Source organism: Chiloscyllium punctatum, chromosome 18, assembly GCF_047496795.1.
Source record: "Chiloscyllium punctatum isolate Juve2018m chromosome 18, sChiPun1.3, whole genome shotgun sequence".
In the NCBI taxonomy this organism is placed as follows: Eukaryota; Metazoa; Chordata; class Chondrichthyes; order Orectolobiformes; family Hemiscylliidae; genus Chiloscyllium; species Chiloscyllium punctatum.
In genome coordinates, this window is record NC_092756.1 from 44,213,011 (window position 1) to 44,237,177 (window position 24,167).

The 24,167-nt window shown below is 44.0% G+C and overlaps 1 non-coding gene across 1 annotated transcript; it reads left to right on the forward strand.

The window, feature by feature from the left end:
* Positions 1-772: 772 nt before the first annotated feature.
* On the forward strand, positions 773-854 carry trnat-ggu (transfer RNA threonine (anticodon GGU)). Its single transcript has one exon. It is a non-coding gene; the product is annotated as a tRNA-Thr (tRNA).
* Positions 855-24,167: the final 23,313 nt, after the last annotated feature.

Below are 24,167 nucleotides of genomic sequence, written 5' to 3' on the forward strand. Positions count from 1 at the left end.
AATATATGTCTGTCATTGGTCATTCGCTGGAGACGGTGATGGACAGGTCCAAGAAGTGGAAGGGAGTTCCCAAGAAAATCCAGGTGAATTTGAGTTCTGGGAGAAAGGTGTTCGTTGGTGAACTGTTCAACCTCCTTGTGGGAGCAGGAAGTGGGGCCAATGAATTCATCAATGTAGCGGAGGAACAAGTGGAGAGAGGTGCCAGAGTGACTGTGAAAGACAGACAATTCAACATATCTGACAAACAGGCAGGCATAGCTAGGTCACATGTGTGTGCCCATGGCTACCCCTTTGGTTTGGAGGAAGTGGGAGGATTGGACAGAAAAGTTGTTGAGGGTGAAGACCAGTTTATCCAGCTGGATGAGGGTGTCGGTGGAAGGGTACTGGTTGGGATGGGGTGAGATAAAGAAACAGAGGGCTTGGAGACTTTCGTCATAGCTGATGCATGTGTACAGGGACTGGATCTCCAATGTGAAGATAACGCGTTGTGGACCAGGGAAATGCAAGTCTTGGAGGAGATGAAGTGCATCGGTGGTGTCACATACGTAGGTGAGAATTTCCTGGACTGGGGAGACAGGAAGGTGTTGAGGTAGGAAGAGATGAGTCAGGTTAAACAGGCGCAGGCAGAGACAGCAGATCTTAGGAAGGAGGGAGAATCGGGCAGTGTGGGGTTCATGGACAATGAGGTTGGAGGCTGTGAATGGGAGATTCCCCAGCGATGACGAGATTGTGATGATCTGGGAGATTATGTTATACCTCGCCCCGCGTGTGTGACGAGGTGGCCGAGAGGTTAAGGCGATGGACTGGTAATCCAGTGTGTTCTGCACGCGTGAGTTCGAATCCCACTATCGTCGCCGTTTTTGGATTATCACCGCCGTCTTATTGAAATTGGAACTCCAATGGTTAGTTTATCTGTATCGACCATATTATAAAACCTCAAGGAATAATTCGAGACTGATACCTGAACGTCACGAAATGTAGACTGAATTGGGATAGTGAAAAGGAACGCGATTTTCTTTTCCAAGTCAAGTTACTGTGAACGTATATCTTATGAAAGAGATCCAGGGAAACGAAATAACGAGAGATGCAATGTGCAAGTTTAATGCAATGGGATTCTTAATGAGTGTTTTATCACATGAAATCTGGAGCAGGTTGGGTAGATGTGATTCATCTTGCTGGTAAGAGCACAGAGAGACACCACAAAATAATAGAGATATTTCAAAAGGTGCAGGGGGTGGGTGGAGCGGCACAGAAAACTGGCTGTGAATGCACAGTAGAAAATTGCCGATGTGGGTACCATGCATTGGCACGACAGACTTACACATTGGTCTCGCCCTTTCCCCCTTGCTCTCGCCATTGATGAATACTGGATATAAGACACAGATAAACACGAGATGTGGGAAGCAAGCTCCCTCTCGTTATGCACACACTGGATGCATCACACTGAACTATGAACAACTGGAGAAATCAGCATGTTAACTGCAGGAAGTGAACGTAAACTGTGCATCAATAACCACAGATGAATGCAGCATAAACATCGAAAGTGTCTTTAAACGAATGTCATTAACAGACGTTTCGTTCTAATACCTAACATGGCTTTCGTGGGAAATCATGTCTCACAAACTTGATTGAGTTTTTTGAAGAAGTCAAAAAGAAGATTGATGAGGGCAGAGTAGTAGATGTGATCTATTTGGACTTCATGGACGACTGATTAGGAAGGTTAGATCTCATGGAATAAAGGGAGAACCAGCCATTTAGATACAGAACTGACTCAAAGGTAGACGACTGAGGGTGGCAGTGGAGGGTTGTTTTTCATACTGGAGGCCTGTGACCAGTGGAGTGCCACAAGAATCGGTGCTGCGTCCTCGAGTTTTTATAATTTACATAAATGATTTGGATATCAGCAACAGAGGTACAGTGAGTAAGTTTATAGATGACACCAAAATTGGAGGTGTAGTGCACAACGAAGAGGGTTACCTCAGATTACAACAGGATCTGGCCAGATGGGCAAATGGGTTTAAAATGGCAGATAAAGTTTAATTCGGATAAATGCGAGGTGTTGCATTTTGTGAAAGCAAGTCTCAGCAGGACTTATACAAATAATGATAGGAGCTTGGGAATGTTGCTGAAGAAGGAGACCTTGGAGTGCAGGTTCATAGCTCCTTCAAGGTAGAGTCGCAGGTAGATTAGATAGTGAAGATGGCGTTTGGCATGCTTTCCTTTCTTGTTCAAAGTATTGAGTACAGGAGTTGGGAGGTCATGCTGCGGCTGAACAGGGCATTGGTTAGGCCACTGTTGGAATATTGCGTGCAATTCTGTTTTCCTGCCATTGGAAAAATGTTGTGAAATTTGAAAGGGTTCAGAAAGGATATCCAAGGATGTTGCCAGGGTTGGAGGATTTGAGCGTTAAGGAGAGGCTGAACAGACTGGAGCTGTTTCCTCTGGAGCATTGGAGGGTGAGGGCTGACCTTATACATGTTTACAAAATTATGAGGGGCATGGATACGATAAAGGGACAAAGTCTTTTCCCTGGGATCAGGTCGTCCAGAACTAGACGGTATAGGTTTAGTTTGAGAGGGGAAAGATAAAAAATGAGACCTAAGGGACAACGTTTTGTTACAGAGGGTGGTACGTGTTTGGAATGAGCTGTCAGAGGATGTGGTGGAAGCTGGCACAACTGCAACATTTAAGAGGCATTTGGATGGGAATATGATGAAGATGGGTATGGAGAGATATGGACTGGGTGCTGGCGGGTGGGACTAGATTGGGTTGGGATATCTGGTCGGCATGGGCAGGTTGGACTGAAGGGTCTGTTTCAGTGCTGTACATCTCTATGACCACATTTCAAGGTGGATGACAACAATACCAATTTTATTTTGAAATTGAGATCTATTTCATCATTTTACACAGCGAACTAGTTCAATTTAAATAATACAACCCACGTTCGCTCACACAGAATAAAACTGTGATTTTATTACAAACATTGTCCTTTATAAGTAGCAGTAACTCAACATGAAAAATAAGTTGTATTTTTTATTGAATATACGTCAGTTAACACCATTATCTTACTTCGTATTGACTGCAATATGCACATGCTAAATAAAGTTTAAGAAAGAAAGTATTTTCGTATGATTCGGTGGTGATGAAAAATACGATTAAGTTCTCATGGTGCGGATATTCCACCAATGGCTCCAGAATTGCATCATATTTCTATGATGGTATAGAGGTGAGGGAGCTGCCAGGGATGGGAGCTCCCACCTCATCTGGGGCAGCGTCTGTAGACATGGACCAAGAAGCATTGTGACATCAGACTGGGAGGTCCAACCACACCTGGAGCTGCTTTTATTAACATGGAGCGGCAGGGAGCATTGGGACATCAGACTGCGAGATCCAACCTCATTTGGAGCAACATCTGTTGACATGGACCAGGGATCATTGCGAGATCAGTTGGATAGCTCTACCCTCATCTGGAGCAGCTTTTCATGACATGGAGCACCATGGAGCATTGGGACATCAGAGTCAGAGCTCCAATCTTACTTGCAGAAGCTTCTATTGACATTAAGCAGCAAGAAGCAATGGAACGTCAGGTTGGGAGCTGCAACCTCACCTGGAGCAGCTTGTATATGCATGGAAGAGGAGGCACTATTGGGATATTAGGCTGGGGGAAAGGATATTCAACCAATTTAATCTGAAGTAATATAAGTTTCAACACCTCAGATGAAAATTGATTTATGAAGAATCTGTCGCGGGAAAAATAATTCTTTAGATATTGAAGACAAGTCCTGCAAATATTCACCTCAGGAATACGCATTAATACAGAGAGAAATGCGAGTGATGTTTCAGGTCTTTGACTTTTCTTTTCTGACCTACTCTACGCTGGATTACGTGACTAAAAGGACATTTCATGTTACTTAGTTTCCTGGAAATACGAACAGGTCATTGACGTAATCTAAATCTGAAAATTATGGGAAATGCGATGTTGTCATTGAGTATACCTCGAATTATAATGGAAATGCAACAAAATAAGTTGAAATTTCCTCGATCAGCAGTGATCTCATTGATTGGCTGATCAGATTGTGAATCGTAGTTTTTTTTGAGGACAATTCGAAGTGAATCAATGATGGTGATTATCTTTGATTTTTGTTCACCTTGGGAATGTTACTGTTATTGCTCATGTCCTTGTAAACACCACACCTCTGCAGAGTGTAAAATCTCAGCTATGCATCTGGCCAGTGTTACAACCATTCGTATATCCTGGCTACGGATCAGATGGTTATAGGTTCGAAATTTACTTGGCGCAAGCGCATTGTGGAGATTCACAGCACATCAAAGCTAATTTTTTTGTTACACTGAGCTGGATAATATTTGGAATTTTCATCTCTACGAACGAAAATTATTTCACTGTCTTCCATAAGATAAACATTACCAAGGACAATCAGAGTTATAAAATCCCACAGCACCAAGTTACATCGAACAGGCGTATTTGGAAGCAACAGCTTATTCATCAGATGGTTGACAACTGTTGGACTCTAATCTGGCTTTGCATGATTGTCAAATTTGTCCACCCCAGTTCAACACCAACACTTCCAAGTCATGGGTACCCTCGACACCACGAACGATCCGTTAAAGTCCAGATAATCTTCCAAAAGATCGCGCATGTTGACACATCCATCAAGCTTCGTCAGAAAGACACTCACCTGATGAAGGAACGGCTCTCTGAAAGCTCGTGCTTCCAAATAAACCTACTGGACTATGCCCTGATGTTGTGGAATTTTTAACTTTGTCTACCCAACTCAAACACTGGCACTTCCATATCATAGAGAACATCAGTCATGTCTCAGCGCTGTCAGAGAAGACAATCCTGAAATAGCAACGCACATTGTTCATAGGTACGTTTCATTTTCAAAAACCAACCCATTCAATCGCTGCAGCTTCTGTGTATTAAAAGCACAGAAAAGAAATCGCTGAGACTCAGTTTTGATCGTATTTTGAAACTCTTTGGGTAGTGGACTCAGAGGAGAATGAAGGATGAACTGTCCGATTGCGCAGGGAGGAGGAAGGCACTTTTCCCTTCTTTGATGAGCTGGGGTATTGACTGAACTAAGGCATTAAACAGATTCCTGGTAGACCTGCTCTCTCTGCATCAGGTACAAAAAGTCCTGATTTCCTGAACGGTAATGACACCCAGGCCACTCAGTGAAAGCGCCGAATACTAACCACTGGTTCACCAGGGATGAGGGCAGAAACTGTTGCACCGTTTCTTCATAACACAGTTTTTAAAATTGTGTCACTGCAGATACGTTTCCCCTCAAAAATGAATGAATTATCAAGTGTTTACAGCACAGAAATGGGTCCCATCATCTCCCTTCCAAGCACCTGGTCTGTAACCATGTAAACTCTGATGTTTCACGTGTTCATCTCAATGTTAATTACCCTGGAACGTTTTAATCTTGTAAGATGCAATAAATGGGATTGAATTTTGAGATGGGTAAAATATGTTCACACCCAGTCGGGGAACTGAAGCCCATTTTTACCCACAGACTGAAGCACGCAGGCACATTTTCACAGGAGTGAAACAGGCCTCGGGAGAAAACAAACAGAAAGTCAGATTTCGCCCACTTGGCTGATATTGTCCAATTTCAGATTTCAACAACAGTGTCTGGTTACAGCAAAGAAAGGATGCATTCAGCCCTTCCCGTCCCAGCGTTCCTTGCCCATTGTTTACCCATTACTCTGTAGTTCATACTGCCTCACCACGTTCTTGCAGCAAAACTAGATCGTTGCTCACGCCCGCTATTTCCTCTCCTGCCGAACGGTTTTCCTCAAGTTCTTGGACTGAAAAACAGGAATGGGATATTTCAAACACTTTTCTCGTTTACAAGGCCAGTGATATCACCACTGAGCCAGCACATTGCCAGCTCAGAGGTAAGGTCTCATACATTAGAAACTTCAATGCAACAGATGATTGGTTAGCCTCAGTGTTGTAAGGCAAACAACAAGACTGGAGTAGAGCCGAGGGCATCATGCATAGAAGCATGGGAGAATAGAATGATGAATCTCATGGTGTCCAGGGTGGTGATAACAGAAATCTTCCCTCGTAGTATAGTGATGAGGTTTCAATGCTTTCACTGTCATGGCTTGTTAAATGTTAACGTTTACATTAATCGATATGAAATGCTGCCTGATCTTTCGAAGCAGAATGATGTTGTGCAGCAGACAGAAGCGCTTCCCTGTATGTTACAGTTCCGCATCAGCAACGTCAGCTGCAATTGCCTGACGTTCAATCAGTTTAAATCAAGAACGGAGAGGGCGTCACTAAAATGGAAGGGGAATGGTGGTTTGTGAGAGTTAACTACATATTTCGTGGAGCCAGGTTCAATGTCGATACTGAATATCGGTTTTCCTGTTTATCTTGGTGTACTGACCACTCCATATCAATTACTCATATTATCTGCCATTTGTGTTGTTCTTTGTTCATTGCACCTCGGTTCAGTGTTCCGGGGGGACCACGTTTTTTTAATTTGGCACGTTTTACTCAGGTCGGTTTTGCAGTTTCATATTAAGGCCAACAATTTTAGGAACAGAAAGACACCATTCAGACCATTAAGTCTGCTCCGCTATTGAATGGTTTCATGTCTGATCTGATAACCTTGAACTGCACTTTCTTACCTTTCCCCATAACGCTGAATGTCTTTGCAGTTTGAAGATCTGCCGATCTCAGCCTCATTACACCTAATGACACTTCCTCAACAGCCTTCTGCTACAAGAAAGTCCACTGATCCAGAACTGTCAGAGAGAATAAATGCTTCTTCATCTCTGTTTTAATTGTGAAGTCCGCATTCTAATACGAAGTTATAAATCATACAATACCAGGTCATAGTCCAACAGGTTAAATTGGAAGCATTAGCTTTTGGAGGGCTGCTCCTCTATCCGGTGTTCGTGGAGTACAAGAGTTATAAGATACAGAACTTATAGCAAATGTTGACAGTGTGATGTAATTGAAATTATGCATTGAAAAATATCTTGATTGTTTGTTAAATCTTCTATCTGTTAGAATGACCATGTTAGCTTCACTTCTTTCTTATGTAATTTGCAAACCTTTTTTGAAAGTTACATTCTCAGGTGAACTTTAACAATTAGTGTCAGCCCCGATATTATTTTGAAGGTGTGAGTCCCTGTGTGCTGTGTCCGTGCCATAATGTTTTGGCTGACGCTAATCTCGGCACAGTGGTTAGCACTGCTGCCTCACAGCGCCAGAGACCCAGGTTTAATTCCCCCCTAAGGCGACTGACTGTGTGGAGTTTGCGCATTCTCCCAGTGTCTGTGTGGGTGTGCTCCGGTTTGCCCCCACAGTCCAGAAATGTGCAGGTTAGGTGAAGTGGCCATATTAAATTGCCCGTAGTGTGACGTGTAGGGGAATGGATCTGCGTGGGTTGCACTTCTGCGGGTTGGTGTGGACCTGTTGAACCAAAGGGCCTGTTTCCACTCTGTAAGTAATCTAATCTAAAAAAAAAATCCACGCTGCAGGCAAGGATGTTTTGAGGCATGGTACATTGGTGAAAGCGAGCAAAGGGTACAGCAACAGATGAATGGAACTGCACATCAATCACAGACATTTGTGCCCCTTCGCAGCTGGAGAGCACTTCCGTGGTCCAGGACATTCAACCGCGGACCTTCAGGTGACAATCCTCCAAGGCAGACTTCGACACAGGCAGCAGCTGAATGGGCCCGACCAGAGGCTGATAGCAAATTTCAGAACCAATGGGGATGGCCTCAACTGTGACCTAGGGTTCATGTCACAGTACAGGTGATCCCAATTCCCTATCGACACACAGCGACCCTCCTACACACAGACACACACACACGCACATATACTTTTGTGGGGTGAATTTGTGAATCCATGTCAGTCTCTATTAACTCACTTTATAAAATTATAATCAGTCTAAACATTATGGAACAGACAACAGCACACGGGGGCTGACACCAACTCTTCAAGCTCACCTGAGAATGTAACATAAAAATAAAAGGTTTTGCGCTTTACAAATGAAATAAGTGAAGCTAACATGGTTATTCAAACAGATGGGAAACTTAGCAAACAATGAAGGTATTTTTCAACGTAAACTTTCAGTTACATCACACTGTAAACTTGCGCTTTAAATTCTGTGTCTTACAACTGTGTACTCCACAACCACCTGATGAATGAGCAGCAATCTGAAAGCTAGTATTTCCAATTTAACCTGCTGGACTATAACCTGGTGTTCTGTGATTTTCAAATTTGCATACCCTAGTACAAAACCTGCATCTACTAGTCATTCAATCCAAGGCATTCTGGTCACAGAACCAACCTTTGTGCATTCAACTTATTAAATCCTTGAAAAAAACCTAAATGTTTCAGTAAGCATTATTTTTGTCGTACTGAGTCTGAGCAGGCAAAGGCAACTGCTTTCAACATTTATTTCCATTTGAATTCATCTCCGATATGAAATTCTCACTGACTCTGACAGCACTAATATCTTTGCTATTTTGTAATGTCAGGAATTCATGTTCAATTTACGACTTTCATAAGGAACAACAAATATTTTTCCCTGACTGGAAATCAACGTTGGGAAATAGCAGTGAGAAAGCTGAATTTGAACACTTTCGCACCAAGGAAGACTTATGCAAGGTTTGCAAATGTTCTTGGTGACTTTGTTTTTGACTTATTGGTTCAGTTGAAAAATGACAGTCATTGTGTTTTTAAAAGCATGGCGAATGGCCCTTCAGCTTATTGCATCATTATCAGTCATCAAACATCTGGCTTGTAAGCACAGTTTCCAGCACGTGACTCGTCGTCTGGTGTGTTCTAACATTTCAAGTCTTCAGTTAAATTGTTATTCAATTTCTTAAGTGCTTAAGTGGAACAAAAACACCGCTGTGAACTAACAGTTCTGAGAGTGAAACTCTTTCTCAGAGCGGTTTGTCAGTTTTCCTCAAGATGCTGCGGAAAATCTTTCTGTACTCACATTGGAATTGGTTTACCCTGTTTCTTCTTCAGCTTCCTTCTTCTTTCCATTAAATGGTTTAGATTCCAATACAGATACACAGTGCAGGTTGCAGAAGTCACGTGTTTGTACTTTCACTGACACTGACTCGGCAGGAGATGCAGTCCTTCCCCATGCTGATTCAGACAGCACTGTCTTTACTGTGGCATGTCCCATGGAGAAAGGAAGGACAGGCATTAATGACCCGAATTTGAGAAATTAGGGACAGTTTTAAACCATTTGCACTGCCCCAGCGAGGAATTGAGCTCCTATCTCCCGCATAACATGCAGCGACACTAACCACTATACTACCGAGGACAACAGTTTCAAAGGAGACCCCTCAGCCCGTTGTGACTCAATTTGTCAAAAACAACTGCTTAACGGCTCGAATCGTTTAGCCCATAGCTTTGTACTATTGGCAGAACATACTCACATCTGAATATTTCTTCAGGTTCTCAGGGTTTCTGCCTCTCTGACCCTTACAGACACAGTGTTGCAAATTCCAACACACGCCGACCTATGACGCTTTTCCACACATGTACTTTAACCTTTCTGTCTGTCTCATTAAATTTCTGCCCACCCCCCCTCCCCGTGATCGATCTCTCCGTCGATGGGAAACGTTACTTTCATTCTAACTTATCCATACCCCTCGTTATTTTGTACATCTGAACCATGCCTTCTCACAAATGCCTCTGCACCATGAAAAACAACCCCAGTTTGTCTTCATGACCAAATCTCTTCAGCCGAGACACAATCCGAGTGAATCTCTCCTGCACCTTTCCCAGTGTGCTCACATCCCTGGACTCCTGTGAACAGCAGACAATTGTCTAGTTAGAGTCAAATGAACCTTTTTTTTACAATCTGCATCAGATTGCGGTGTTGGTCTGCAGCATATATTGCCGACCAGTCTGGAATCACATGGAGGCCAGAGAAGTTAAGGACGGCAGATTCCTTCCCTCAAGACCTTTAGTGAAACAGATGGGCTTTTCAGACAACGGGTTTAGCGGTTCCTTAATTGGAGATATTTCTTGCATTTCTATTCTACCACCGGCGTGGTGTGGTGAGAATCGAACCCATCTCACCAGAATGTGACCTGGCCTTTTGTGTTAAAATCCAGTAATAACACCAGTAGGCTATTGCAGAAAGCCGTCATGGCTGATCTTTTCCAACAGAGACTGTTTTCCCCAATTATTCTCTGTGTCCATTTATTGAGCCTCACGCTCCAATAATCTCTGGTCCATGTCAGTAAAAGCTGCTAAAAGAGAATTGATCTCACAGCCACGATATCCAAACGGATCGAATGATTTGAAGGTGCCAATGAAGAGTTTGGGGCATGGTCGCCCAGCAAGAGTTTGGGCGGCACGGTGGCACAGTGGTTAGCACTGCTGCCTCACAGCGCCGGAGACCTGGGTTCAATTCCCGCCTCAGGCGACTGACTGTGTGGAGTTTGCACGTTCTCCCCGTGTCTGTGTGGGTTTCCTCCGGGTGCTCTGGTTTCCTCCCACAGTCCAAAGATGTGCAGGTCAGGTGAATTGGCCATGCTAAATTGCCCGTAGTGTTAGGTAAGGGGTAGATGTAGATGTAGATGTAGGGGTATGGGTGGGTTACGCTTCGGCGGGGCGGTGTGGACTTGTTGGGCCGAAGGGCCTGTTTCCACACTGTAAGTAATCTAAAAAAAAAAAAAAAAAAGAGTAAGTGCAATGGCATAGACTGGACGGTAGCAACGTGAATGTTTATGTTAGATTGTGCAATGCCTCAGTCAAATGGGACGAGGGACGGAAAAGTGAGTGAGGGCGAGTGGGAGGGAGGGATGTCTTCGAGAACTTTTGGGTTTAAATCCTGATGCATGAAACGCTGAAATATCAGAGAACGAAATTCGATGGAAAACAAATCATCACCTCGGAGAACATTATCATGGAAAAACGAGTTATTTCTTACAGTGTTTCATCAAAAGTAAAACTTTGAGAGAACTGACCGCTATGATGTGGATTTGATACAAAGTTGCAGCAATCCCAACGCAGAAAACGAAATACTAAATGGTTGCAGCACTCCACAGACCACACTTCCAAACTGCAGCCACTAGGGTAGCAGAGGAAATGTCAGGAAGATTACACAATATCAGGACTTAATGACAGGCATGTGGGAACTGAGAATGGGCTGAACCTTTCACCTTAACGTCCCCAGAGTCTGTGGAGATTCCATGAATACGAGTCCTGGAGAATGGGATTAATGAAACTCTCCAAACTCATGGGACAGTGCAGGATATTGCTGAAACGTATGCTTCAATAACATTATACTTTAACATCGGCAACTCCATCACTTTGCCCACACAAGGCAGTACCAACTGCTGCAGGCAATCACACTTAATTCCAGTTCCAGACCCGGAATCAGGGAAACTGTGTGAAGTAGCCACGAAGATCCAATTGGAAGTTAGGATGGAATGACAGGAGAGGGGCGCGTGTATTTCCGAGGTTGAGACTGCTCCTGGTCAAAAGCGGGGCGGAAGGGAATACTTGCCCCCATTTATTACATTATAGCCATAAGCAGTACATGTTGTTGATACAGCCGATTGGCGCATCTGAAGCGTGTTGGACCTTTAAATTTGGGGTGGCAATGTTCGAAATTTCATTTTCCTATTTGGATCAGTGTTCTTGACATTAGCAGTTGCAGCTGCTTATGTTTGCATCAGCTCAGGAGCAGCTTCTTGTTCCCAGTAAATTCTGCAACCTGGAGAAGGTCGTGTTGTGGTTATATAATAAACGAGTCATCTGTGGGGACTCAGACACGGAAGTGGTAATGTTAAAGTTCGACGAATAAAACCTGTAATTGAAGCCTGACCACAGGAACAGTGAACATGCCTTTAATTTCCTGCAATCCCATTCATGCATGACCCTTATACAGGGGATGCTACCATCTTTACCCAATCCTGCCTACTTGTGACTCCAGGTGCAGAACAACATGGCTTAACCTTAATCCGAGAATGCCGACACTGTGGGTAGGCTGGCCATTCGGCCCATTCCAGTCGACACCATCCCTTGGAAGCACATCCTATCAGACCCACACTCCATACCTATTCCGTTCCCCTTCATTTCCCATGGCTGATCCCAGTAACCCTCACACCTTCAGACTGTGGGAGGAAACTCACACAAGCAAAGAGAGATTGTGCAAACTGCAAACAATCACACGAGACTGGGATCGAATCCATGTCTTTCGTGCAGCGAGGCAGCAGCGAATCAGAATGAACAACAAATGCTGTCCTGACCAGCGACATCCACACCCTGTGGGGAAATCAGGAAGAATAAAAACACATTCACAACATGGACAACGGGACTTAGGTCTGCGTGGACATGATTTGAACCAATCGTTTATCCTGGGTAGATACAAAGACACCGATATGACAGAGAAACCAGGGCAATGCGGAATTCAAATACCTGCTGCAGTGGAAACACATTTACTCAGTCAAACTGGGGACAGACTGTTCAACAGTCCCGTGTGTGGGAAGGGCTCAATGTCCAATAATAACTCCAGCGTAGCCAGCAAGATTACATATCCCAAACGGAGGTCAATTAAACTGTCAATGCTGCTGTTAATCCCAACCAGCTGCCGGTTTCATAGCGTCAAAGTAATAGACCCACGCAGCATTAAAACAGGCCTTTCACTCCTTCCAGCTCATACTGCACACCATGACAAACTAAACGAGTCGCGTCTGACGGCTCCTGTAATGGCTCAGGGTTAATAATGGCCTTTGAAATGTTATTACTGCATTGTTAATATGAATGTCCAGATATAATTCTGTGGACACGTGTTCAAATCCTGGCATGGCAGATGCTGGAATTTTATTTCAATAAATACCTAGAGTTGATGAGTCTAATGATGATGTTGAATCAGTTGTTGTAGATCTAATTCACTAGTGCCTGATAGGGAAGGAAACTGTCATACTTATCTGGTCTCGCTGGCATATGACTCCAGATCCATACTATCGTGGCTGATTCTGATCTTCCCTCTGGGCAATAAATTATGTACTAGGCATGAATGAATAGCTTTTGTTAATCACACTGAAACTTTCCAACTCATTTATCGATCCAAATATCCTGTAAATCTTGTAAATTTACTTTCATTCATCACTGCCTCAGGAAGTGAATTGCACACATAAACCATCCTCTGTTAAAAAAAGCCTCTCGTGTCTTATTTTAAACCCCTCTTTTCACTTTAAACAATTGCCCGCTCGTCTTGAAGTGCCCCTCCTTGGGGAAAAGACAATTACAGTTAACTCGAGCCGGACTCTCAATAATTTATAAATTTCTATCAGGTCGCCTTTCAAACTCCAGTGCTCGAGTGAAAATATTCTCAGCCTATCGAGCCTTTCGTTATAACACAAACCTTCCCCACTAGCCATACGCTGGCATACCTGTTCTAAACCTACTCCAGTTGAATAATTTCCTTGCTATTACTGGGCGACAAGAACTGGACACAGTATTCCAGAAGACGCATCACCCAATGTCCTATTCAACTTCAACATAATGTACCAACTCCGACGCTCAAAGGACTGAGCAACGAAGGCAAGATGATATTTTTTAACCATTCTGTCTATATGTGAAACAAACTAAAATGAATTATGAACTTGCATTTCTGGCCTCTGTGTTCCACAACACGATGAAACGCCCGATCATTAATTGTATAAGCCCTACTCGTATTTGATGCAGCAAAATGCAATACCTTCCATTTATCCAGATTGAACTTCATGTGACATTTTTCAGCCCAAAGACGCAATGGATTAAGATCCTTCTGGAATCTTAGATCACCTTCTTTACAGTCTCCTATTCTGCTGTCCTCTGCAAGCTTATGAACCATGGCTTCTATGAGTTATATTGTTCTCTCATATAGGTCAACGATTTTTAATTATTTGTCGTGGCCATCATTTCGCAGTTTGCAAATTATGTGACAATTAAGTCATGTCATTAACCATGAGGAAGAAAGCCACAGACATCAGGGAGATTGGAAACAATTGGCAAGAAAATGTGCTGAAAGGAATTCAGTCCAGTGAAGTGGGTGATAATGAAATTGGGGAGTAACAATGATAAAAGTGTGACTGTTAACAGTAACAAAAGAGAAATTGGAGTAGGCATTCACGAATGTTTGAAGGTAATTGGACAAGGGATCAAGTGGTCTCGATGGGTTGTAGATACTTTCTGTTCTTGACCGCAGGTGGGAATATAAGAGCAGGGAAATGATGCTGAAACTTCAGCAACGGCCTATTCAAGATCAATAGACAGGGGAATCAGATGGACGGAAGTGCGTACTGCAGGTGCTGGAAATCAGAATCAAGATTAGAGTGGTGCTGAAGAAGCACAGCAGGTCAGGCAGCATCCGATTTGCAGAAAAAAATAACGTTTTGGGCAAACGCCCTTCATCAGGAATAAAGCTTGGAGCCTCGAGAGTGGAGAGATAAACGGGAGGACTGGGTCTGGGAAGAATTTAGCTGAGAGTGCAAGAGGTGGATAGAGATGGGGTTAAAGGTGATAGGTCGGAGAAGAGGGTGAAGCGGATAGGCGGAAAGGAAGATAGACAGGTGGGACAGGTCAGCCGGATGGAGCCAAGTTAGAAAGTTGGAACTCGGATAAGGTGACCGTGGGGACATGAGGAAACTGGTGAAGACCACGTTGATGCTCTGGGGTTGATGGTCCCGAGGTGGAAGATCTGGCGTCTGGTGGTGAGGGAATGGCGGTGGAGGAGACCCAGGAACTGCATGTCCTTGGGAGAGACGGTGGGGGAGGAGGGGAGGTAATTGATGTTTTTGGTTATGGGGCGTTGGAGTTGAATGTTGCGGGTGACCTGGAAATGTTCTCTGAAGCGCTCTCCGAGAATGTGTCTGTTGGCCCCAATGTAGAGGAGAGCACATGGCAAGCAACAGATGCAATAAATGACAAGTATGGAAGTGCACATGCACATTTGATGGATGTGGAAGGCTCATTGGAGCCTTGGAAGGATGTGAGAGGGAAGATGTGGGTGCAGGTTTTGCAATTCCTGTGGTGGCAGGGGATGGTGCCGTGAGGGGAGGGTGGGTCATTGGAGGGCGTGGACTTGACTAGGTAGTCGTGGAGGAAACAGTCTTCGTGAAAAGTGGGTAGGGGTGGGGAGGGAAATATAAATTTCCCTGTCACTGCAGGAATTGCAAAACCTGCACCCACATCTACCTCCTCACCTCTGTCCAAGGCTCTAATGGAGGCTTCCACATCCATCAAAGTTTCTCCTGCACTTCCACACATGCCATTTCTTGTATACGGTCCTCCAGATGCGGTCTCCTTTAAGTTGGAGAGAGGAGATGGGTTCTCACACAACACTTCAGAGAATATCTCCAGGATACACGCAAGAATCAACCCCAGTGCCCCATGGCCAAACATTTCAACACCACCTCCCACGCTCCCGAGGCCATGAAGGTCCTGGGCCTCCTGTATCGCCACTGCCTCACGACCCGATGCCTGGAGGAAGAAAGCCTCATCATCCACCTCAGGACCCTTCAACCCCATGGCATCAATTTGGACTTCACCCGTTGCCTCATTTCCCCTCCCCTATCTTACCCCAGTTCCCACCTTCCAGCTCAACAGCGTCCGCCTGACTTGTCCCACCTGTGTATCGTCATTCCCACCTGTCCACTCCACCTACTTCTCTGACATATCTTGTTCACCCCCCCGCCTGCATCCACTTACAGCAGTCTCAGCTACCTTCTCCCAAGCCCCACCCCCTTCCCATTTATCTCTCCATCCCATGTGCTCCCAGTCTCATTCCTGATGAAGGGCTTTTGCCTGAAACGTCCATTTTTCCTCCTTCTCAGATGCTGCCAGACCTGCTGTGCTTCTCCAACACCACTCTAATCTGGAGGGGAGTCAGTTGACTGAGAGGGTTTTCGGGTATTTTCTATTGTTGACCACAGGCTGTGGATGACAGCAGAACTTTAGCAACCACCAGTTTAGGGAACAGCTAAAGACACTGAGCACAAATCTGGTCACCGCATAAATCAACATTTTTCTTAAAATTGTACGATAAAAGATGGAAGGCTGAAGTATGCAACTTTGCCCATCAAGACCGTTTCACCAATGAGTTTCTCACTGATTCCTTTCCAAGTCAGAGTGTTATGGGCGTTGGAGGGTAACTTGAAAATGGTGGCGTTTCGTTGCATCTTCCAAACTTGTCCTTATAGTCAGTACAGCTGTTGAGCTTTGAAGGTTGTCAAAAATGCCCGAATGACTTACTCCAGTGCATCTTACAGTTGGTGCACTCTGCTGCAATTGCGCCTTAGTGGTGAGGGGAATGAATATTGCAGGTGTTGAAGAGGATACATTCAAGTGACTGCATTGTCGTGGACGATGTCGATTTCCTTAAGTGTTATTGAAGTTATACCCATCTAGGCAAATGGAGAGAGTTATATTCCACGTCTCATTTGTGCCTTGCAAACGATGTCGGATTCACGGAACAATGAGTTGAGTTTATAATCAAAAAATGTCTCAAGAACATGTTGTTGTTGTCAAAGTGTTTATGTAGCCAGTTTCTATAAGTTTTTCCCCCGAAATAATAGCTCTATGGACGATTACACGGGGTAATTTGTTTACAGTAGAGTTGTTGAATGTCAATGAGATATGATTAGATTCTCATTTGTCAGAGTGATACTTACTCTATTTCGTCCTTGTGCGGACAAATCTGATTCCAGTGGCTGTCTAATTTCAAGATCCAATTCCCGTCTGTGCTTGAAATTTCAACCGTTTCTTCACATAAATGTCTCCACCTGCCTTAACAATATGTAGGGTCGCTGCAGGGGACAGCAGAAATTAATAAACATGTTGTCAATACTGGAGAAAATGGAGCTTCGTGGAATGATTGGTCAGGCTGGGATTATTCTCCTTGAAACAAAGGAGACGGAGGAGAGCTCTATAATCACATAGTAACATTTATAAACGTTCAATATTCATGGGATCTTGACAGGGTAGATACAGGCAGCTGGTTCTTCCTCTGGTATGAGGAGAGCACCAGAGGACATGAACTCAGAATTAGATGTTGCCTATTTAATTCAGAAATGAGGAGTAATTTCTTTGCTCAGGGGCCAGTGAATCGGTAGAACTCCTTGCCGAAATTGTTGTTGAGGCTGAGTTGTTGTGTACTTTCAAACTGTGCCAGACAGATATATAACCAGAAAGATGATGAAGCTTTGTCGAGGCAATGCTGGAGAATGGAGTTGAGGATTATCAGATCAGTCATGAGTTCGTTGAATGGTGGAGCAGACTTGATGGGCTGAATGGCCGATTTCCAATCCTACATCATTTGGTCTAACGCCCTATTTTATTGATATCTTTAGAATCCTGAGGGATGGGATGAAGTGATAGAAAAGGTTTCTCAAACTGATCAGACAGATCAGGAACTAAGCTCATAAGTTCATGAACAAGAAATGTGCTGTGGCGTGGATACAACAAATGGAACTTGACACACCACAAATGGGTATGTGCAAATGTTGTGATTGCAAAAGAAAATTGGTGGATGTACATTTGTTGCCAACTTGGTGATCACGCTGGATGATGGATCGCGGTATGATTCACACAGCAACAGGTTGTGAAAGAATGAAAAATTCGTTTCATTGGAAAGGTTTTCTGTGGTTCCAATTCAATTGACTGTTTAAAATACTGATCAGAACTTTGTGTGGAGTATTACATTAAAATTTACAATCCCACTGGATAAACTATTGCACCCGATCTCTCCTTATTTGTTCCCCTTTCATTCGATGTAAATTCATAGAAAGTCAAGATGGAATGAAAGGAGGATAGAAACGTTGCCCTCCTTTTCATTATCCCAATGTAACTTACAACAGAAACAAATTGCTTTACTTCGACTTTGATGAGGTACCGATTTATCACAAATCTCCGGTGCAATGAAGGGCAAAAGCAAGAATCTCCATCCAATGTATCCTAAAGATGCGAGGTACAAAGGGAAACCACAGGTGCAGTTGATAGAAGTAACAGCCAGAGAAGGATTCAAATCACCACATGCGCAATGGAAGAGCAACCCATTGCCTTAACCTCTGGGCCACTTCAGCCCATTGCAAAGGGGCTCAAATGTGACCCCGTCAAGATTACATATGATGCTCCTAGGCGATAAGAAATTCCCTGAGCGGAATCGAATCCACACCATTATGTTTCTGCTTTCGACGGAATAATAATACCAGCAAAATCCAAGAGATTCACCATGTCCTTGGAAGGAATACCTTGTCCTTGATTTATTCCTAATCGGAACTGTCTCAGGACGAACCAGCAAACATGAAATTCCCGTCACATTCACACGCACATTTAGTCTTGACGCAAAATTTCTTCTGACAGTTTCTCTCTCACGTGAAGAAGTATATACGGAAAGAGAAGTGAAGGTGATGTTTTAGCTTGATGGGCTTTCTCATATGGCTGAACCTGAAATGGGTAAAATTCCCAAAATGCAGTTTTGTTCGTTTCGTTTTATTAATGTTGCTGCAACTTCACTCTGTTCATTCCAATAATCGGAAGTGAATTAGATTTATATGATTGGAACGCTCAATATTGCGTTCAATTTTGTTCGGAATTTATTTCAGCTTAATGAAAATACTGATGAGAAAAACAGAAGGTTAAACTACAAAACAAGATGCCAGTTTTGATGCTCAGTTACTTTGGTAGATTTCAGTGGGTATCAAATGAACCCAACATCATGGCGATCGTCCTCCCACCTTTAAGGCATGGGGTTAAAGCAGGAAATCGATCTCTAAGAGACTGGTCACTTCCTATTCATTATGAAATAGCTTGCCTTGACAATATGCCAAATCTGCTCAGTTCCATTTATAAAGCTTCATATGGAATATTAAAAGAAATCGTTCTAAACTCTGAGGTTTTTTGCTGAATCTTACTCAGCTGCAGACTTTCTGATATTTCTTTGCATCTGAAGTCGTCCAAATTAGATTCTGTTTCCTCGCACCTTCCACCCCCCACACCCCACTTTTAAACTTTCACCTGGCCGCAGGCTGTCTCTCTCCTAGTGAAACTCATTGTTTGTGTGTCTCGAAATGTGCCTTTCCAAATATTTTGGAAACGGATTCTCAGAGTGACAGAAATTCTGCTCCCATCATTTATTTGTCCTACATCGATGGTGTTGAAAGCCTGACATTCAGAAATATACGAACTTAAAAGAGTGAATTTTCCATATGTTGACTCTGTCCAAACCTCAATTACGCTGGAAAGATTCCATTCGGTTTTCCTTGGTTCAGGGTCAAATTTTCCAAAACACAAATAAATAAAACTCCATCCCCAATAAACGCCGTCAGCATCGTCTCTAATGTCTTAGCGACCCAGTAAACGCTGGCAGTGTCCTCTCTGATAGAATCACAGATTTCCGACAATGCAGAAAGTGCAGTTCAGTCAATCAGGTCGGTAGGGAAATTCTGAACAGCATCTCAATAAGACCTAGCTCCCATCTCTATCCCCGCAGGCCTCTGGCTTGTGATTTCAAATAGACCTGCTGGAATAAAACCTGGCATCGTGTGACTGCTGACCTTATCACTGCGTTACCCATGGCTAATTCACTTAACTTACTGAATTCACTCCCTAGACACATCAGCGCAATTTAACAGGCCAACCCACCTAACCTACAGACTTAAGAGCAGTGCGAACCACTGAACAAATGTACCATCACATTGAACACTATCTGTATCATGTGTAATGGCTTTTCACACTGGCAGCTCCACCGAGTGAAAGCAAACTGCGCCCACCAACCCGAATTCAATGCATCCAAACGCGGTTCTACGCTGTACAACCTCAGTAGTCCTGCTGGAAATGTTTCTGCACTCAGATCTGAATGGGTTTATTCTACTTTCTTCCTCAGATTCCTGCTTTAAATGAACATATCAGTTAGGAACAACTCTATTTCATGGTTTTCATTGCAACGCAAACACAATGTGCAGTTGGCTGAAGTTATATGTTTGCACTTTCACTGACACTCTCTCTCCCCAGGAGCTGCAGTCCTTCCCCACGCTGATTCAGACTGCACTGTTCTTCCTGTGACATGTCCCATCGAGAATGGAAAGCCAGGCATGAATAACCTTCACTGGGGAACAGAGTGACAGGCTTAAAACATTCACGATGCCCCCAGCGGAGAATTGAGCCCTGTGACAGGAGGGGACACGAACCACGATACTGTGGAGGATATCAACATCGAAGGAGACCCTTCAGCCTGTTGTGGCCGCACTTGTCCAACACAACTGCTTGAAGACCTGAATCAAGTTCCATCGTTTAGCCCATAATCTTATATGTTTTGGCATCACAAATTAACATCTCAATTCTTTTAAAGGTTAGAATGATTTCCGCCTCTCTGACCCTTTCCGCAAATCTACTCAAACCTTTCTGCCTTTTCCCAACATCTCTTGGCCCCGGTGTTCGATCCCTCCATCAATAACAAAGGCTTCTTTCGGTCAATCCTATCCATATTCCTCAGTATTTATTACATCTCAGTCATGTCTTCTCCAATCTCCTCTGCTCGGCGACAAACAACCCCAGTCTGTCCAATCTCTCCTCACAACTGAAACTCTTCAGCCCAGACAATATCCAATGAATCTCTCCTGCAACTTTCCCAGTGCGATCACATCGATGCAGTACTCTGAATTGCAGAACTGCACACTGTAATCTCGCTCGGGCCGAATGAACTTTTTTTTCTATTCTGTTACAGTATGAGGGCGTCGCTGGCTCGGCAGTATTGATTGCTATCCCTAATTGCACAGCGGGTAGTTGAGAATCAACCATCTTGTAGTGAGTCTTGAGTTACATGGAGGCCCGAGCAGGTCAGAATGGCAGTTTCATTCCTTAAATGACGTCAGATTGTTTTGTTTTATTTTCAACAATTGAACATGGATATATAGAAGTTATTAGATTCATAATTCCAGATATTTATTGAATCCCAATTCTACCACCTAGCATGGTCAGAGTCAAATCCAGGTCCGTGGTGTCTGAATTAACAGTTCAGTGTTCAGTGGTAATAGCGCTTGGCCATTGCAGAAAAGTAGTGAAACTGATCTTATCCAATTAACTCGCTTTTCCCCGAAACTGTTCTGTGCCATTTTCCTGAGCTGGACTCCCCGCCCCCCCACCCCCCAATAATATCTGGTCTATATCAGTAAAAGCTGCTACATGAGTATTGATCTCACAACAGTGGTAACCAAATGGATCAAATTGTCTGCAGGTCCCGATGGTGGGGTTGGGGAACGTTCACCCAGCAACAGTGACCACAGCCACACAGACTGATCGGTATCAATGTGAGAGTCTGTATGAGATTCTGCAATGCCTTAGTGAAATAGGAAATGACTCCGCAAACACATGATGAAAGAACAGCGCTCTGAAAGCTAGTGCTTCAATTAAACCTGTAAGACCATAACCTGGTGTTGGGTGATATTTAACTTTGTACTCCATAGTCCAACACCGGCATCTCCAAATTAATGAGGTGGAGGTCTGGGATGGAAAGTTCGGTTAGTGATCGTAGGAGGGAAGAAATCTCTGAGAACAGGTGGATTTGAATTCTGACATATGAAACAGAGAGATGTGAGCGAGCAGAGCTTGAAGGAAAAAAAAAATCACCTTGGAGAAAATCAAAACTTTCAAACAACTGATTCCTTTGTGTTTCACAAAAGCCTGGGACACATAGAGCAACTACTGTCGTGACTCGGATTCGAACCGAGGTTGCTGCGGCCACAACGCAGAGTACTAACCACTTTACGATCACGGCAAACCACAGACGAACACGCTAAACGCTCGTAATAAGCAAAGTATCATAAGAAATATAAGGCAGAGAAACAAATACACAATATCAGTGCTGAGCGAACAGTGGCAGATGTGTGGGAACTCAGAATCGGCTGACCGTTTAACATCGGTTCCCCCAGTGGCTGTGGTGATTCCATGATTAATGTGTTGAAGGCTGAGACAAATCGATTTCTCCAAAACATCAAATACTCCGGGGACAGTGCGGCTTTTGTTACCTGCACATCCACATATCATTTATTGAATCAGTTGCTCCCGGTGCAGTCTCCTGTACATTGGGGAGTCTGAGCGCCTCCGACCAGAGCGCTTTATGGAACATTTCTGGGACAACCGCACCAATCAACCATACCACCCCGTGGCCCAACATTTCAACTCTCCCTCCAACTCTGCCCAAGACATGGAGGTCCTGGGCCTCCTTCACAGCCGCTCCTTCACCACCAGTTCCTGGAAGAAGAACGCCTCATCTTCCGCCTCGGAACACTTCAACCCCAGGGCATCAATGTGGACTTCAACAGTTTCCTCCTTTCCCCTTCCCTCACCTCACCCCATTTCCAAACTTCCAGCTTAGCACTGTCCCCATGACTTGTCCTGACTTGTTCTACCTGCCTATCTTCTATTCCACCTATCCATTCCACCCTCCCTCCCGACCTATCACCTTCATCCCCTCCCCCACTTAACTATTGTACTCTATGCTACTTTTTCCCCACCCCCACCCTCCTCTCACTTATCTATCCACTCTTCAGGCTCTCTGCCTGTCTTCTTGGTGAAGAGCTTTTTCCCGAAACGGTGATTTTACTGCTCCTCGGATGCTGCCTGAACTGCTGTGCTCTTCCAGCACCACTAATCCAGAATCAGTTTTCCAGCATCTGCAGTCATTGTTTTTACCAAGCTTTTGTTGAAATGTATACTTCAATAACAATGCAGTTTAACATCGGCTACTTCTCGAGTTTCCCGACACAAGGCAGTAACCACTGCTGCCACATAGTCCCAGTTCCTAGCCCCAGAATCAGAGGAACTGAGTGGCGCAGTCGCGAATAACCAATTTGAAATCGAGATGGGAATGAGGTCGCAGAGATACTCGATGGCTCAAGTGACGCAACCGGAGAATGTACGGTATTTCTATGATGGTTTAGAGGCGCAAGCAGTTCCGAGGTTGGGAGTGCTTCTGGTCAAAGGGGGGGTAGAAAGGAACATTTGTTCCCGTTTATAATAACAGCAATCTACAGTGCATCTTACTGAGACAGCTGAGTGCCACAGCTGGAGCGTGGGCAGCTGGTTTGCAGTTTAATTTTGCTTCAGTATCACCCAATTCCCTGGAATGAATTGCTTTCACCATTTTTATTTCAAATTGTTTGATATCTCCCTGCAGTCTGCGGCTTTCTTCCTCATGGTTAATGGTATGGCTAACTGTTGTATGATCTGCACACTGCTAAATCACGGCCACTACAAGTAAATATGAATCATTGATCTATATGAGAAAACAGTGGAACTCACAGCAGGCATGCAGCGTAGGTTTGCAAGCGACGCCAGAATTGTAGACAGTGAGGAATATTATCTAAGTTTCAAAAGAATCTTAATCCAATGAATCGTTGGACTGAAAAATGTAACATTGAGTTCAATCTGGATGAATGGAAGGTATTGCATTTTGGTACAACAAAAAGAGGATGGCTTTGCCTATGTTGGAGAACAGGGAAGCTCGGTGTGCAGGTACATAATTCCTCGTAATTTGCATTACCAACAGACAAGATGGTTCAAAGGCATTTAACATACTTCCCTTCATTGCTCAGTCCTTTGTGTATAGGAGTTGGGACGTTATGTTGAAGTTTTGCAGGACATTGATGAGGCCTCTTCTGGAATATTATTTCCAGTTCTGGTCGCCCAGTTGTAGGAATGATATTATTCAGCTGGCGTAGGTTCACAAAAGGTATACATGCTTGTTGCCTGTGGAAGGTTTGAGATCTAATGAAAGGCTGGATAGGCTGAGACTATTTTCAGATTCGAGATCGGGGTGCTGGAAAACCACATCAGGTAAGGCACTATCCCAGGAGCAGGAGAATCAATTTTTTTTCGCGCAAGTGTCCTTCAGCAGGCTCTTCCCCGAAATGTCGATTCTCCTGCTCCTCAAATGCTGCCTGATCTGCTATGCTTTCTCAGCACAACACTCTTGACTCTGATCTCTCATCTGCAGTTCTCACTTTCTCCTAGTTGAGAGTGTTTTCACTCTAGGTTAGGGTTTTGAGCGGCGACCTGTCAGAAGTTTATAAATTATTGAGTGGGAAGTTTAGAGTTAACGATAGCGGCCTTTTCCCAGGAGGGGGATTTCAAGACGAGAGGGCATATGTTT